The sequence below is a fragment of the Eleutherodactylus coqui genome, chromosome 6 (genome assembly GCF_035609145.1).
Source record: "Eleutherodactylus coqui strain aEleCoq1 chromosome 6, aEleCoq1.hap1, whole genome shotgun sequence".
In the NCBI taxonomy this organism is placed as follows: Eukaryota; Metazoa; Chordata; class Amphibia; order Anura; family Eleutherodactylidae; genus Eleutherodactylus; species Eleutherodactylus coqui.
In genome coordinates, this window is record NC_089842.1 from 158,546,301 (window position 1) to 158,560,947 (window position 14,647).

Consider the following 14,647-nt stretch of genomic DNA (forward strand, 5'->3'; position numbering starts at 1 on the left):
AGTAACTTGGACGGGTCCTGAGCTACCCCCAGGAGAGGAGATGGTTGCGCCACCGTGACAAGGCCCTTTTCTACCCCGCCATCTCCTCAGCTGTGGGCCAACTCCTTGGACGCTGCAAATATATAGCATCATTTTTTTTTTATAGTGACTGCACCAGCACAGAACTGTATAAACAATTGTTTACCTGTCACACTGCTCTCACCATGATTGTTCCCAGCAAGAGAAACCACATAATCTTGTAGATTTGATACATTTTAATGGCTAACAAAAATACATGATGGTATAGCAAGCTTCCGAACCAATGCAGGGTTCTTCTTCAGGCTTAAATGAAATAGATCCGAAGAGGCATGCATATATATACATACTTATGACAAGGCACAGACATGGTAGTGATTGGTTTGCTCTTCAAGGAATACAGCAATAAAAAATAAACATTTTTAACTAGACACTGATAAGAGAATGAAAGTTTATGGTCCCTGAATTATAAATGTATCATACCTCCCATTCACACAAATCCTCATGAATAATTTAGCACTCTATTGAACATGTCAAAAGTTGTTATAAATTTATATTCCCAAATTCTTCTATGGCTTTGTGACTTGAAACCACCCTTCAATATCATAACTCTCATATCTCCTATGTCATGTCCATGACTTGAAAGTTGCTTGGCCACAGATAATTCTGTCTTTCTCTGTTTAATTGTATGGTGATGAGATCTCATCCTAGCTTTCAGTTTTTGTCCTGTTTCTCCAACATTAGGGCCGCCAACAGGACATTTACTGCACATGATCAGGTACACAACATCAGACGTGGAACATGTGAATGTCCCCGGGATCTTATAGTCCTGCTGTGTGTTGGGGATTTGTATCCTGACCATTGTCAGTACATGTGAGCAGGTCTTACAGCTCTAGTTCCTTTTGTGTGTCAGAGGGCAATACACTCCTTATTATAAGGTTCTTCAAATTTGGAGGTTGCCTGTAACACAGAAGCGGAGAATCCGGGAATATGGTTTTCAGACGGTCATCCTTGTGTATGGTATGGTCATGTTTCTTTGCGGTTTTCCTTAATATCTCTAGCTGCAGATTGTAGGTCACTACTAGAGGTACACGATTGTTCCTTTCCTTCTCTGTGTATTGGAGTAGTTGATTCCTGGGTATACTGGTGGCTCTGGTGATTTGGTCATCAATTGAGGTAGCCCAGGGTTACTATCTCACCTCAATTGTTGACCAAATATCAAGAGCCACTTTTGACACGTTCAATAGAGGGCTAAATTATTCATGAGAATTTATGCTTGAATGGGAGGTATGAGAATTGTATAGCACAGATAACACTTCTGGCCTGGTAACCCCCCAAACAGTAATTCAGGGACCATAAAACTCTCACTCCCTTATCAGTGTCTAGTTAAAAATGTTTTTGTATGTGTTGCTGTATTCCTTGAAGTGAAAATCAATCACATCCATGTCTGTGCCTTGTCATAAGTATGTGTGTCATAAGTGTGTATAAATATGCATGCCTCTTCGGATCTATTTCATTTAAGCCTGAAGAAGAACTCTGCGTTGGTTCGGAAGCTCGCTATAACATCATGTATTTTTGTTAGCCATTAAAAAGTATCATATCTACAAGATTATGTGGTTTCTCTTGCTGGGAACAATCACATTTTGCTCTACTAGCTAACACAGTACCAAACCTTTGTTTTCATTATACTGCATCTGTCACAGTAACGGGGGTTACGGGTCCAAGAGTCACCAACCTGTGACGTACGGCACCCAGGGGCAGACCGCAGGGTTGACTTCTTTACAGCTCCCCGGATCCTGCACTCATACAAGATGGAGCCCAAATCACAACCTGCATGGCCTAGCACACTCCAACCCACTTCGCTGCCACACCGCTGATCATTTCTAACAGGTAGGTCAGCCACCTCAGTTTCCAGCAGTGGACACACATTTACACACTTCAGGGATATTGATTGCGCAAAGTGTCAAGGAAACTAGCTAAACAAAAGTTCAAAGATTTACTCTAAAAAGGGTTTGAAGTGCTTAAAGGAGATGTCCCGCGCCGAAACGGGTTTTTTTTTTTTTTAAACCCCCCCCCCGTTCGGCGCGAGACAACCCCGATGCAGGGGTTAAAAAAACCACCCGCACAGCGCTTACCTGAATCCCGGCGGTCCGGTGACTTCAATACTTACCGCTGAAGATGGCCGCCGGGATCTTCTACCTTCGTGGACCGCAGCTCTTCTGTGCGGTCCACTGCCGATTCCAGCCTCCTGATTGGCTGGAATCGGCACGTGACGGGGCGGAGCTACACGGAGCCGCTCTCTGGCACGAGCGGCTCCATAGAAGAAAGCAGAAGACCCGGACTGCGCAAGCGCGGCTAATTTGGCCATCGGAGGGCGAAAATTAGTCGGCTCCATGGGAACGAGGACGCCAGCAACGGAGCAGGTAAGTATAAAACTTTTTATAACTTCTGTATGGCTCATAATTAATGCACAATGTACATTACAAAGTGCATTATTATGGCCATACAGAAGTGTATAGACCCACTTGCTGCCTCGGGACATCTCCTTTAAGTAAAAACACACAAAAGGGTAGGGAGCATACCAATACACACAAAACAAGACGGTGGACAGTCTGCATTTAGATGCAACTCCTAGGTCTGACAATAGAGGGCAGGCTGGGGATTCACCTTAAAAGTCCCTATGGGTCCCACCTTCGCTATCCTACTTATGACATCACCAAAGGCTGGCTAAGTAGATGCACATACCTTCCAGATGGAAACCCAATTTAATATTTCAGACATATTTCCCTATGAGGCACTCCAATAGGAAAGCTATAGCTGCAATGTTTCTTATCATGAATTTACCTACAATTGGATACCAAACATGATAAGTGACAGATGATTTTCTTTGCAAGTATGCGATTCTGTGAGTTCCAGGGATCGCACAGTGATGGGAGTGAATGCACTGCATCCGTGATACACTCATGGTTTCAAAAATATAACTGCTGTTGAGCTGGTACCTTCGAATACCCCATAATCCCTGTTAATTTTTTGTTTGTCCAATCTCAGTGGTGGGAAATCACAGTCAGCATGTCTGGAGAATGCGTATTGGAAGGGAGACAATGGGATCTCCTGCAAATGGCCAATTTCATTGTCACTGCAACAAAGGGCTTCCTTGCTAGTCCAAAAAGGAGCAAATGGGATTAAAGACCCCTCTGGAACAGGTGCTTGGCAGGAAATACACTAAAACATTTGCCTTAATCCACTCAACTTTACCCAAACCAGAAAGGCACATTGTCAACCATCTTTGCATGTCAATCCACTAGTATCATTTCATCAAAGCATCTCTCTCATATCTTTCTCTTGATAAATACTTGTTTCTGAATGAACAGGGATACAAAGCGTTTCGTAGAAAAGCTCTATGAGACAAATGTTGGCAGCCTCCATGTTTACTTTTCTTCTTTTAAAACCATCCCATGTTAAATGTCATAGGACATTATCACGGAGAGGTTTACATGTTCCATGTCGCTGAGACAATGTCAAAGCATTAGTTAATACCGCTAAGATCAAAACACAAACATGGCAATTGAAACCCAGGCTTTCCTGGTTTCATACAGGGCACACACAAATAGGATGCCTATCCATCTCTCGCGCACAGCGCCGCGGCAGGTATTGTTGGTTACAATTCAGCGTTCACTAAATATTTGCTTTTTAGCAGGCTTGTATAGGGAGGATCAGGGTAGCTTAACTACACAAACAAGTTGCCGGATAGTGCCTGGCATTCCAATGATCAATAAACAGAGGTTGTTACTATTGACTGAGTGTAGAAAAACCACTCCTCAAGCAGGTCTCCACAAGTTGTACTGATAAGACGGCACCAGGCATTCCAAGCTGACACTTTCTGAAGTGGGATGAAGAAAGAAAACTTGTGAAAATTTTACTAGTGGATGCCAATAGATTCCAAATGATGGCAGCTTTCATTGTCTAAACTATTTTGTTTTTTACCTACTCCCCTTCTCAAAAGAGAAAGGTTTATTTAACCCCTTAAGGACACAGACCCCCCCCCCCCCCCGCCTTTCTTTTTAATTTTAGTTTTTTCCTCCTAGTTTTCAAAGAATCATAACTTTTACTTGTATTTGTACTTGTATGTAGGGCAATGGTATTTTAAATGTACCATATAATGTACTGAGAAACATTTAAAAATTTCTAGGTGGAGTGAAATGGGAAAAAAGCAATTTTGCCATCTTTGGGGGATATTGGTTTTACAGCATACAAACTGTTGTAAAAATGACATCTTTATTCTGTGGATCAGTACAATCACAGCAATACTAAATTTACTTTGTGGTTTTTTTTGCTTAACTACTTAAAAAAATATATATATATTAAAACAAATGCTGATCACAGCTGCTGTGGGTGGGTGTTTCGGCTGTAAAAGACAACCGGCACACACTGTGTACGGAGCAGGATCGGATTCTGATTGCACTCCATACAAATTCTCCACATCAGACATTTATGTTATATCCTGGGTCAAGAGGGGTGTCGTCTCTGTTAAGGAGAACACCCAAAAAGTGTGTGGAAACACCTAGGCGGTGAGTGGGTCAGGGGGAAGTGGGGAGTATCATCTCCCCCCAAGGAGAGCACCCAGAAGGGGTATGAGAAGACACCTGAAAAAGTGGTATATCCTGTTGATATGCCATAAATGTTCAAGGTCGGATTATCTCTTTGGAAAAGCAAAAGCCTCCACATCCAACAATCTAAAAAAGGAAATCTACAGTAATTTTTATTCTTATCTTTGCCATGGTAGGTGAGGGTAAGAGCTGGAAAAAGTAGTAATGCAATAGCTTATGTAGTAATGAGAGGAGTAATAAAACTGAAAAAGCGCCTAACTCTACACTTTCTGGCACTCAAACAGGTGAAGCTTAAAGAGCAAGTAACATCTGAAAAGACCTCGGACATGCCAGAGTGAAGTTCTGATAGGTGAGGGTCCAGGGCCTGATAGCCCCATGGTTCATGATCTACTGCGTCATTTGTAAGATAACCTTTATTATCATTTCTATATGTAAGATGGAAAATACACTGACTACAATCAGCTATCCTAAAGCCTGGTTTAGACATGACAAATATCGCTCAAAAGATGTCTTTCGAGCGATAATCGTGTGCATTTACAGGGCAAGGTGATTGCTCAAACGGGGCCGCTTGTCTTCTACATCCAGCTGTTCATGGAGCGCTCAGCTGGTATACAGCTGTGCGCTCCGTGCGGGGTATGCAGAACACAGCTGGACCACTGTATTCTTCATACCTCGGCTGTGTTCACAGAGACACCTAAGTGCTTGATTAACCTAACAACTACTGCTTGCAACACCATGAAGTTCAGAGCATATAAAACACAGAAACCAATAAAATTCAGCGCTCCAAGTGTTTAAAATATGATGTTAAAAGCCCAAATGGCAAATATCAAAGTACTTACTCGGTTGAAGGGGGGGGCAGAATCCAGAGATCCCCCCTTGGTATCCAGGAATGCCAAAAATAAAAGTGTGTTCTCTTTCAACATGAGGCTGAATCCAATGTAGTGTAGAGCATTAGAGCATTTATTACCACCGAGTACCTTGATATTTGCCATGTAGGTTTTTAACATTAGATTTTAAACACTTTGCGCGCAGGATTTTATTGCTTTTTGGACCAAGTCTTGGATTCCTTCCTCACGCTCTCCTATTGGGATGTCCTGGTGAAAAAGTGTTTTTATCTACACGCCTACACTGACCACAGGTGGTGGGTCCGTCTGCACCAGGCGAGTCCATTTCTTTCATGTTGTTCTAATTTTAATTTCCCTGAGAGCCGTCTTACTTTCAAGCCCTATCACAGAGGGGACTTAGAATAAAAGAATACATTTTATTAGGGATTATATTAAAATAGGACACACTAGGGCACAACAAATGACATAAATACACACAAGATGTTAAAAGAATGGTGTAACAGATTTAGGGACACGCATTACAGAATTTCAGGAGATAGGTGTCAGCTGGTCGCTAAAGTGGGTCTAGTACGAAATATTTAGATCATTCCAAAGACTCAAAAGCGATTAGCGTGGTCACTTGACAATATGACCCTTAGATTGAATCCACTTAAAGTCTTTCCCCAAACCATAGGGGAAGGTATTGGATAAATAAGTAATGAGTTGTTGTGGATCAATATAAGAGGAGTTCTATCTCCGGCCGCAGATTAATCTCTGATTCGTTGGTGGTGTTCCCAAATCTGGACACCATCAGAGAAACTAATTTGTACGGCTAATTGCTGGTTCTAAACTGATGATAGGGTTTTGTTATAAGGGTCGATACATTAAACTCCAATCAACAGAGTTGTTGAGATCTAGCCGTATTGTTTGTGCTAGAACCCAATTCTTCAAGCCTCTAGGAACTAGTATGAGAGACTTGAAGTATTAGACTCCAGTTTTTTTGGACTATCTTTGTTGAGATCCAATAACTCCAATTTTTCACTCAACGAGTTTCACCACTGTATTGCGTGGATCATCAGGAGCATTACGGAGCTTAGGTATCGCTTATGAGTATGCATCAATGAACTTCATCATATGGGGATGATGATTGTTTCAATGTCTGAATAGATAGAATACCAGACAAATGAGTGTCCTGACGAACAGGGACAACTGCACATCCAAGGATGATTAGAGATAAACACAAGATGAAGAGCTGCCTGTTGTTCACGCAGATCATACTATTAAATTCACAATAGCTGAAGAACTAATTTCTTTCAGTTCTCAGGTCTAAGGTCATTTAACCCGTGCACAGTCTCTCTCCGATGGTAAATCGCGGGAAGACCTAGTTTGTTGCTGGGCTGATGCAATAGTTAGATTTCTTAGCCCTGAGCTTATAGCAAAAGGGACCCAAAATCTGGGTGCCCCTTGGTCTTAATCCTGCTTGACTCCTGTTAAATTTGCAAGAGACTTGCATCAAGTTAGCCTAATTGCAGTCTATTTGCTGCAATTGACCGTTAGCCTTGCTGGCGTTTAAATGCTTCGCCAGGGCTCATTCCAGAATAGTGCAATATAATAGAACTATATCCAATTGGATTGGGATATAGTTGGAGATAATGCTCCAAAGTAGTACTTGTCTGTTCTAAAGAGAGCTATTTTGTCTGCAGCTTCATCTCTATAGTACACCCAAAGGTTCCCCCTAGATCAATATATGATAGCAGCAAAAAGTAAGTAGATAGAAAATAAAAAAGATGGTATCCGTAGCCCAGATGGTAGGCTAGGGAATCCCGCTCTGCCAGCAGCGGCGTCCGCGCGTAACTGGTCTGTCACCAGGTAATCTGTACCGTAGATGGACCCGGTGGCTCGCCGTCGCACATGAGTAGTACAGTTTGTTTTTTTTCAAATTTTCTTTCCCATGCCGTCAGTAGGCGATGACGCGGAATCCGTCGCGCGAAAATCGCAAGTTTGTGCTTTATGATAAAAAGGAGGTTCTATAGGGAAACATGCATAAAGATAGGGCAATTTTTTTTTTCATGCAACATCGCATACTTAGAAACATCACAAATGTTAAGGAACCCATTGAAATCATTGGTTTCATAATTCTGCATATTAACTCACTCTCGCATAGCTCCCTGGTTTCTATTGCTGATTTGTTGTTCTATTGACTTTATGTAACTTTTCAATCTACTGGACTCTGAATGTAGCCACATCTTCCACACTATGATTGTATATTGTCTTCACATACCAGTCCAGGCGAATGTTGAAGGGGGTGCAGCATTGTTATGTGTTGCAGGAGACTTGAGGCCCTTTTACACAGAACGATTACAATTCAAAAAATTGTTTAAAGAAGTGAAAGTGAATGATAATTGTTCAGTGTAAACGCAACCAACAATCAAAAGACGACCAATCACTTTTCATTCGTCATTCCTTTTATGTTAGCATAAAAATCATTGGCGGCTCGTTCACTAATCGCTTGGTTTAAATAATGTTAGTTTGAATGTGAACAACTGGTCAATTTCTTCCTTGAACGAGCCAACGATGTATTTGCCTGTATGAACAGGCTGCCTCCGTGAGCTCCGACATCATTCACTCGTTCAAACGAGAAATCGGCTCATCTAAATGGACCCTTACTTAATGAATAGCCTAAGCAGACTGGCCTTGTGTACTGCTGCATGCCGACACATCCTCATTCACTATCTTGGTCCGTAATGCGCCAAGATAGAGCATGTCACAGTTTTTTAACTGCCCGCGCGTTCTGTGCGCTGTGTGTGAGGAACCATTACCGGTAATGTGAGGTTAGTTAACGCGTACCAGGCGCGCATAACCCGCACGTGACTCTATTTGGAAGTTGACATTTGGTTCCTGATAAACTATGCGAGTAGGGAAACGCGTTAAACCGTAAAATGAATTATTGAATCGTGAAAAGAATCAGTAAACTGAATCATCAAATGAACCATCAAATGAATCATGTTCCTCTATTGGACCATGAAATGAATTATCACACCAAACCATTATCTGAATCATGTGTCTGAACTGGTCAATTGATCACAGATTGGATCATCGAATAAACTATCAACTAGGTCTATGGAGTTCTTGAACTTGATAATTAGTAATTATAGTGGAGTTTGGACATATGGGAGTTTTCTTATCATTGTACAAGGGGCTCGTGTTAGGAGTGCCTCATACTCCTTTAGTGATAGAAGTTCTATAGTCCCTTGAACTAGGGTTTATCCAGTTCGATGAATTTAGAAACCTGTAATTATCCTGAGATCTGATTGAGGGACAAATATACCTTCTTGGACTTGTCTGTCCCTGACAAATTAGGCCTATTGCCTGTTGGCTGTTCTGGAATCCACTGTTTGTCACTAGGTACAGAGCTTCTGTAGTATCAAGAACACAGGGAAGTTTCCTTAGCAATGGGGGGAGGAGCTATTTCCAAAGGGCGTTACTGTGAATTCAGAGGCTGCAAGCTGACAGATCTGCAGACATTGTGATAGTGATCTCCACAAGCACTGTATCTTTTGGGAGTGTGTATGTCCATAAACATTATATTGGGTTTACCCACTATTTGGCCACAATGCATGAATCGTCCTGGAAGTGCAGAGGGGTGGGAATTCAGATATCGCCTACCTGCTGATTGGGCCACAGACTATGCAATGCAGCATGGGAAGTCATGGCAAGGAAATATAGAACAGTGAAATACTGGCAGAATGCCTCTGCATGAAGGTGGACTGCAAACAGTAGTGAGATATGCTGCCATACATAGTCAAAAATTGCTGCCATACAAAGCGATAGACTGGTTCACACAGCCGTAAAGTGCTGCGTTATAAATGCAGGGTTTTACCACACACTTGTGTAAGCCTTGCCTAAGGGCTTTTACCCACTAGCGTTTTTTTAACGCTGCGATATCGCTACGTTTTTTTTATTACAAATATCAATGGGACTTTCTAATGTTAAGATCGCATCGCACAAAAAAAAAAAAAAAAAATTTGCAGGAGCGAAAACTTGCGATTTTTGTGCGATGCGATTTTAATATTAGAAAGTCCCATTGACATTCTCAGTAAAAAAAACGCTGCGAAATCGCAGCATTAAAAAAAAGTTAGTGGGTAAAAGCTATGAGGGTGAACACCTACTTGCATTTTTTTTAAATGCTGCGATATTTTTTTTAACACGATTGTCAATGGGACTTTTGTAACGTTAAAAACGCATCGTTCAAAAATTGCAAAGGATAAACTTGCAATGCGTTTTTAACATTAGAAAGTCTCATTGACAATAGAGCGATATCGCAGCGCTAAAAAAACGCAAGTGGGTGTTCACCCTAAGGCCTCATGTCCACGGGGAAAATCAGATCCGCTGCAGATTCTCCATGGAGAATCTGCAGCGGGTCCCTCCTGCCCCGCGGACATGAGTGCCGAAAATAGCAATTTAAAAGAATTTACCTATCCGGCGCGGGCGACGAAGCTCTGCTCTTCCTCACGGCCGGATCTTCATTTTCGGCCGGCGGATGAATTCCTGACGCCGGCGGCACGTCGCCGGCACGTCGTCGACGTGCCGCGCGCATGCGCCGGGCACATCCGCCGAGCCGAAGCAAGGGAGATGCGGCCGTGAGGAAGAGAAGAGCTTCGCGGTCCGCTGCGGGTGAGTAAATGCTTTAAATTCCTATTTTAGGTCTCCCGCGGATCCGGACGGCTTCCATAGGCTTCAATAGAAGCCCGCGGGAGCCGTCCCCGCGGGAGACCCGCATGAAAATGGAGCATGGTCCAGATTTTTTCATGCTCCATTTTTTTTAAAATCACTTTTATTGACGATCCGCGGGTATTTATGTACCCGCGGGTGGTCAATGCATCCCTATGGGGTGCGGATCCGCATGCAGGAAATCCGCTGCGGATCCTAAATCCTATTTTCCCCGTGGACATGAGCCCTAAGAGAGACATAGAGGAAATAATATAAAGGCAGACTAGATGAACCATGTGGTCTTTTTCTGACATCTATTTTTTATGTTTCCATGACAAAAGTAGCGTACACCGCAAATTTTAAACATGGCCGTGAAAAAATGCACATGTGAATATCCCTATACATTTTCAATAGCTCCATATTAGGTCAGGCTAACATGAACGGATTTGTATTGCGGATTCCACAAGCGGATGATCCGTGGTAAAACGTGCACATCGAAAGGCATACTTTTTTGATTTTTCATTCACACCAGCTGATATGAATTGTATGTTCCGCAAGTGAAAGAAAAATCGCAGCATGCTCTATTTTGCCTCGGAACCCACGCGGATGGCCTCCTTTGATGTCAATGGAGGCCGTCCAACAAACAACTCATATGCAATTAATATTCCCGTGTCATGCTAAGCAATGGCGCAATAAATATAAATGAACAGAAAATTAAAAAAAATAATGAAACAACTGTACTGGGCATTACCGGTTTTGAACCTCCTCCGTTATCTGCAATACAGTTTAGGGAGGTACACAAGGTCACCGGCCGGGCTCACAGCTGGAATCCGACCCATTCGTGTGAGTTCAGCCTTACAGTCTGCAAAATATGAATTAAGGCCTCATGTCCACGAGCGGATTTTTGCTGCGGAACCGGAGTGAGCGTTTCACTCCGGATTCCACAGCAATAACCCTCCATAGCATGCTATGAAAAAATGATTTTTATGTCCACAAGTGGAAACCATTTGCTCCATTTTACTGCAGTTCCCGCATGGATGGCTTCCATTGAAGTCAATAAAAGCTATCTGATCCGCGGCTGGGCTGTGAATTCCACAGGAAAGCAGGAGATCTTAAAAAAAATTAAAAAATGCACTGCGCATGTGCGCCGGATGGCACTGCTGCACACATCCACAGTACAGAAAAAAAAAGACCCAAACAGGTACGCAGGGTCCTTGGAATGCGGGATCCAACCCACCCGTGGACATGAGGTCTAAATACACTTGTCTAAAAACAGCCATATACATTTTCTCTCTGTTCCCCTCCTGGTTTTGGCTTAGAAATGTGAAAGGTCCTATAGTCTAGAATTGACAGATCTGTACCTAGAGCTACAATTGAGCGATCAGCTGTTATCAGAGAAGCAGGCTGTTATCAGGCCGGCTGCACTGATTAGATTCTCTGTGCCTGTGCCCTGCTGCGAATTCACAGCAGGCACGGGCTGTAAGCGCAGAGAATACTACAGCTGTTTGCTTATGCAAATCAGTTGTAGTGTTTTGCGAGAGATAGTAGCGGTGTCCCACTGTACCTGTATATTTTTATAGTAGCTAATTAGCTACTTTAAAGTATGCAAAGATGATCGCTCAAAACTGTCACTCAAACTGTCGTTTAAACGACTTTTGAGTGATCATCTGTCAGTGTAAATGGGGTATAAGACACTACATACTCCTCTAATTGGCCAGCGCTGCCCAATCAAAGTAGCGTTTAGTGTTTTACACTACCAATGCACAGTGAACATCAGGTAGTCAACGAATCTACCAAATGCCACAACAAAACGTAATACACATCTATACATGCATTTATTTATGTAGAGACGAAAAAAAAGGCAATCGATGTCTATGGGAGAAAAACACCAGATACTGGCTGAAAAAAGACCACACATAGACCATGCTGCATTTGGAAAAAGAAAAGCCTAAAAAAAATAAGCCAAGTGAAGAAAAACACAAATGACATATATGACAATATAGCCTCACAGGATACAATATAGAAGAGAGGTAAATCCTACCCTAGCATTACCTGTTGGCTATCTGGCCCTGAGGTGTTCATACAAAGTAACTGCCCTGACAAGGACGACCCCACCTGAGATTTAGCCCTAAAATGAATGCCCTTGCAGACCCTAACAAAGTGATAACAATAATGTGCCAGTAAACATCAAATATAGGGTATAAAAAAAAAATAAAATAAGAAAACGGACACCGGAATACCAAATATTGCATATAGCAGCGCTATGATGATATGGATTTTGTAATTTTTAACCACTTAAGGACATGTCCTATTTTGGCCATGATAATGCAAAGATTTGGGGGGGATTTTCATCTCAAAAGCCATAACTTTTTTATTTTTTGGTGTAGTGAACTATAGTTTTTATTGGTACCATTTTTGGGTGCATATAATGTTTTGTAAAACTTTTATAATTTCCTTTTGAGAGCAGGGAGACAAAACACATCACTTTTTTTACAGTGTTCAACATACAGCATCACTGACAATACATTTTTTCTGCAGGTCGGTATGATTCCGTCAATACCAAAAATATAATATTTTTTTAGGTGTCTTTACTTTTGCACCATAAAACTCCTTTTTTAAAGAAAAACAAAAGATAATTATTTTTACATTGCTGCATTCAAAGTCCCATAAACCTTTTTATTTTTACATGGACGGGGCTCTGTGAGCACTTGTTTTTTGCGTGACAAGCTGTAGTTTTTATTTATACCATTTTGGGGAACATACAGCTTTTCTGATCACTTTTATTGCATTTTTTTGTGAGGTAAAACTCACAAAATAAGAATTTCGCCTCCATTTTTTTCTACAGTTTTTGCTGTGCATGATAAATAGTGTGTTCAATTTGTAGAACAGGACATTATGGACAGGATGATACCAAATATGTGGGGTTTTTCTTAAACTTGTATTTTTTTTATACAAATAGGGGAAAATGAGCAAAAAAGGTTTTTTTCTAGTTGTTTTAAAAAAATGTTTTTCTTTTTCACACAATTTTTTAAAACACTCTTAATGCCCCTAAAGGAGACCTGAACCATAGCAGCTGTGATTGCTGTGATAAAGCATTGCAGGACTTATGTACTGCAATGCCTCAGGCTGCCTGTCCACGGGTGATTGCTCATTGCGTTACCCGCGGCGACAATCCGGCCGCGGGTAATGCAGTGAACGCTTTCCATAGCATTGCTATGAAAATCGCAGCTGCTGCATCCACAAGCGGAGAATCATAGTGATTCTTTGCTCGCGGGATCTAAATCGCGGCATGCCGCGATTCTCCGAGGTGATCCCATCTGTCAGATAGGCTCACGGCAGAGAACTGACAGCGCCCCCCCTCCTACCCCGTGGCGGAATATCGCTGGCGATATTCCACAACGGCCATGGACTGGGGGCCTTACTGCTTGTAATAGCGATCATAGGCAATAGCAAGCCGGGATGCCAGTATCTGGTGTCCTGCTGCCATGGCAATCCATCGGCCCTACAGAATTACATCATGGGGGTCCGATGATGTCACAGAGGGAGCACGCTCCCTCTGTGAACCCTTTACAAACCCTTTACATGCTGTGATCTACATAGATTGAGGCATGAAGGGGGTTAACAGCAGGGGTCGCTGTCCTTATGTACCCTTGCTGTTGCAGCAGGGGGTTGGTTATCGGTAACCACTGGCTCCTGCTGCGGCATGGCACAGCCTCATCTTCTGATCCCGCGCCACCCATAGGGTGCAAGTTTACGTCCTGTTGCGTTAAGTCCCCGACAGCCAGGATGTAAACACGCCCTGTGGCGTTAAAGGGTTAATACATATTTACTAAATGTTTGTACAGTTAAAACTGCTCTACCTTACCAACTGCTTATGTAAGTAATGGTTACGGTGGAACGCAACATTGTGACTATATTTGCTCTATTTTTGTTTATTTAACAGTGTGTAATGTATTTAATATTCCCTCTTTTGACTGGGCTTGTTTCAGGTTTTTTGGGGGGATCTGCAAAATGGACAGCACATAGAAACAAAAACAAAACGGACACATGGACTGAATAAGGAGCAAATATGGAGGCCACAGATATGAAAATTGAGCGTATTTTGCAGACATATTGCGTTTTTGGGGGAGGGGTTGTATTTTTTATTTTATTTTTTTAAACACACTTAGTCCTAGGCCTGGGCTCACAAAGCCATAAGTATAAAACGCTGCAGGGGTCATGCGGTGTTTTTACAGCTCTGGAGCCAGCGGTGACCCGGCGGAACGACGACGAAACCACATACTATTTTACTGCGATTGTTGCAGCTTTGCAATGCAGTTATTGGCCACATAGTGTTTACAGGTGAATATACTATTAGACTTTGTTCACATTGGTACATTTGTCCTTTTTTGCGACTCTCTAGTTTAGCTGAATGGGGCTTGTAGAAACATCCCAATTCATTTGTATGGAATATATATTTTAGTTGCGGAAACAATCTTTCCCATCATGGAG

General features: G+C 42.2%; 1 protein-coding gene across 1 annotated transcript in view; it reads right to left on the bottom strand.

Annotated features, from left to right (window-relative positions):
* CDKL1 (cyclin dependent kinase like 1) overlaps positions 1-14,647 on the bottom strand; it is a 54,250-nt gene that overhangs the window by 24,060 nt on the left and 15,543 nt on the right. The gene's annotated exons all lie outside the window — the stretch shown is intronic.